The 4,265-nt window shown below is 41.3% G+C and overlaps 1 long non-coding RNA gene across 1 annotated transcript; it reads right to left on the reverse strand.

Annotated features, from left to right (window-relative positions):
* Positions 1 to 785: 785 nt before the first annotated feature.
* LOC137242271 (uncharacterized) lies at positions 786 to 2,636 on the reverse strand. The gene is made up of 3 exons (XR_010950164.1): positions 2,516 to 2,636; positions 2,174 to 2,460; positions 786 to 877 (listed from the first exon to the last, which is right to left on the reverse strand). It is a non-coding gene; the product is annotated as an uncharacterized lncRNA (long non-coding RNA).
* Between the last annotated feature and the right edge of the window lie 1,629 nt (positions 2,637 to 4,265).

A 4,265-nucleotide genomic window follows, 5' to 3' on the forward strand; every position in this document is an offset into this window, starting at 1 on the left:
GGGTTTGCGACCTGGCAATATGGCGCAATGAAACACCTCGGGGGTTGCCGTCGCGGAGACGCTAAAGCGTAGACTACGGTATGCCCTTGGACGTGAACAGCAAGGAGCCACAAAAGATTTATAAAAGTTACGTGGACGTCGGGTTTTGGGATCAAGCCCAGAACAACCTGTCCGATACAACCATCCCTTACACGAGACACACTGAACAGAGTATGACCGTCCTAAAAATATTCTTTTCCGGCAGACGCAGCAAAAGCATTTCTCAGGACCGGGGTCAGGAGACGGAACCGGATTGGATTCGATACCTTCCCAGAGCAAGAGAATATGGAGCAGTCCCGCTGCAAGGAGCTGCTGGGAGGATGCAAATTTGTGGGAGGGACGCAGCAAATTAAATGGGGTTACACTGAAATGACAGTCCTTGGTCGGAAAAAACCCGAATCGTTCCGGTACATAGAACCGACTGCCTTGGGAAGCAGTCAATAAATATAATCAACATCAATTACAGTGTTTATAAAGTATTAAATTATTATTATTATTTGTGAATTTATTTGGTTACTTTTTTCTTAATAAAAATATATTTGCGTTTATTTAAAAGTAATAAGTTTATACAGGAGCTTTCTCAACCAATTTTAACCAATGACCTCATTAGCAGCGTTTTGATGTACCTTTTTGCAGCCACTTCCATTGCACATAAGTTTGATCTTCTTCGCTTGGAAATAATATAAAATAAATGTTTAGTATTTTAAAAAAATAGTTTTTGTTCGCTGGTGCTATTTATTCTTCACTCACAGATGCAACATTTTAGTGAGCACGCAGCCGCAATTGTCCCGAAAATCCAGAGCCGTAATAAAATCCTCAAATCCCTTGCTGGCAGTACCTGGGGAGAAGATAAAGAAACGCTCATTACTACATACAAAGCAATTGGCCAGCCGTTTACGTGCTACGCGTCACCCATATGGTCGGCAAGCCTAAAAATGACTCCACTGGAAGAAGCTACAGGCCTGCCAAAATACTGTTCTCAGAATCGCCACCGGCTACCTTCTTTTGTCCCCAGAACACCATCTACATAATGAGGCGAGAATATTCCCCATCAGGGAGAGAAATGAGATGCTAACCAAACAGTTCCTGTTGAATACCCAGAAACCTGAGCATCCCAACAGACATCTGATTGATGAGCCAACACCGCCTAGGGGCTTAAGGAGTCATCTCCGTAAGGATTTTGAGGAAATACGGCACCTGAAAACTCAGCCGTATGAATGAGGGTTATTAAAAGCGTTGGTTCCAAGAGGGGAGAAGAAGACGGGACGGTTGCTGATGCTCGGCATTGCTACCAACTCAACTACGGAGATTGTAGTCATGAGTGGAAGCGGCCGTATGAGCTGGTGGCGCCGTGGGGCGTGGCTTGTTGAGCAGCAGAGCTGCTGAAAGGTAGTGAGGGGTGCTGAGGCGTAGACTACGGGGCGCCCTTAGGGTTCGATACCTTCCCGGAGCAGGAGTATGGCGCAGTCCCGCTGCAGGTAAGAGTCTAGTTGAGGGTTCGACCGCTAATACGCGTCCAAAAATATCGAAAGGTGTCCAACGACGCGTCTTGACATCAGTATTAATAATCCGAAGGCCGAAGGTAAGAATTTTAACTCGTTCAAAAGATATTAACGAAAAACAGAAATATTTCCCGCGGGTCCCTCCGAAACCAGGGGTGGGATCCATCGTATTTTTGCGCAGAACACCTCTCTGTATTGGCGGCCTTCGGCCGCGCTTATAAAAAATTACCCGTGGTGGGTCCAACACCGGTTTGTAGACCAAAACTATATCCGCGCAAAACACTTATGTTCACAACTTTTTTTTGTGGGTACACAACGTTACACAACCACAAGAAAATCGCCCACTTCAACTGCAAATATCTCAGAACTGAGATACAATTTTTATTTTCCGCCTTCGGATTATTATTTTCGAGATTATTCGCGTCTTTTGATGCCTCTCTCGATATTTTTGGTAGCATATTAGCAGTCGACCCCTCAACTAAACTTTTACCCCGCTGCAAGGATCTGCTGGGAGGACGCAACAAATTAAATGATTAGACTGAAATGAAGCCGGACAGCACCGGCTGCCTTGGCAAGCGTTTATAAATAAATATAGAGATATTGTTTTCCAATTGCTATTCACGCATATTCACCTGGGGAATTGATTTTAACATGGGTGCAGTCCATTGCCCCAATTACACGCGGAAAATTTGCCCTTTCTTTAAAAGCAGCCTGTGTTTCCAAGCGCTCCTGTTTCGTTTGAGGAAATTTCACAAAATCTGGTCGCAAGGATACTAGATGGTAGGAAACTAGCGTAATTGCACGTGAGGCACTTGCTTTTGGAACTCCGGAAAGGGCTGCCATAATTTGCTGAAAAGATCCTGAAGCATAGAACCGGAGTGCGATGAAAAATATTTGGTGTGGCTGCATTGCGTTGTTGCTGTAAACGGAGAAGTAATTTAGGGCAACATTTATAAAATATGATGTAAACTTACCGAGCTTCAAGATAAATTTTGTCTTTTATTAAAGAAAAAACCAACCAAGCAGCATCTTTGCACATACGAAATCGTTCTCGAAAGTCAACATCGTCATAATAATGAAAAAAGTCAGGACGCTCTTTAATTTTTCTTTTTCGTCGAAGCACGATTACATGCAGAGCTTCAAAATCGCAATCACTTTCACCAGAATCTCGAAGATCCATTAAATTTTTTACAAATTTTCCACCGAGAATACAAATAAGCCTCTTCAGAGATATTACAGATGTCAACAATAGCGGGGTTGCTATATTTGCATAATGAAATAAGTATAAATAGTGCCATTTAATTCGACTCAAAATTTATACTACAGGAACACTGTTGAAAGTCGAGAATAAGCCAGCTAACAGGTAGGCTAATTTGCGACTTAGCTAAGCATTGGTGGTGAAACAGAAAAATTAAAAAATATGACTTAACTAAGTTAAGTCGAGTTGGTGAAACCGGGCCTAAAAATCAAGTTTTCATCTACAAAGATAAGATCTAAAATATTATTAAGCTCATTGTAAAATGAATTAATTTGGGTTAAGTTGATACTGAAAAGACTATCTATAAAATTTATTTCGTGCGAGCTATTAACCCTTGTTGGTGCTAAGATACCATTATCAAGTAAATTTGACCACACAATTGAGGTTAAAATCACCCAAAATACAAAAATGACACTCTTCGTTATTCCCATAAAGATTCACAATATTGTTTATATGAGCAGCCTAGAAAGAATCGGGGCTGGAAGGTGGAATGTAAGAAGTGCAAATGAATAATTTACCGAGACTTCCAAAGATGCACATACAACTGGTCGAGGAGAGAATCATCATTTTTTAAATGGACTGAAAAAGAACGGAACATCCGATTCACCGCAATTAAAACGCCTCCACCTCTCAAGCAATTTGTTTTATTTGCGTCTCTATCTTTTCGATATATATTATAGATATTAGCATCGAAGAACTCAACATCCGCGAAGTTGCTGTTCAACCATGTTTCCACAATAACATAAACATCAAACTCACAGCGAGACGAAGTTAAAAATACGTCACTAGCTTTTGTACGCATTCCCGAGATGTTTTGAAAATAAATACTTAACAACTTATTATTTATAGCACTAGTGCTATTATCATTATTAATGAGCGTGTGGTTGGTATTAGCTACGTCCGCGATAGTTTTCGCAGAGACTTGCGAAAATTCTGAAAAGGCTTCACTGTAACATTTATTGGCCAGATTTCCGGGCGTAATAATTTTTCAAAGGAGGACTCAGGCGCTCCCAACTTGAAATTAACCTTATGCAACGATGAGAGTACGGCATCTTTTTTTACCAGCTTAGTGAATGATAATGAAGTTTTATCCAAACCGATTCGTTTAGCCACGTAATCTTTGATATCATCTTCAGAGATGGATGGCGAGAAGGAGGACAGATGAAGCCATTTGTAGCGATCAGCAACAATCAGATCCGTGCTTGCATTAGTGCCTCTAATCCGAACGTCCGCATTATTGTTATTATTATTATTATTTGTGGGCTTATGCGACACCTTCTCCCTATGTGCACTATCATCCACGGTAATTATTTCAGAACCAGCAACATCCCATAATGTAGCCGCAGTCACTGTAGTCGTAACAGCGCGAGTTTTATTATTGTTGCTAGTCCGTTTGTACGTCACCTTCTCCCACTGCGCATTATCACCGAAATTATTTGTTTCAGCGGAGAGCAAATGAGAAGAAC

This window comes from Eurosta solidaginis, chromosome 2 (assembly GCF_040869045.1).
Source record: "Eurosta solidaginis isolate ZX-2024a chromosome 2, ASM4086904v1, whole genome shotgun sequence".
NCBI classification, from domain to species: domain Eukaryota; kingdom Metazoa; phylum Arthropoda; class Insecta; order Diptera; family Tephritidae; genus Eurosta; species Eurosta solidaginis.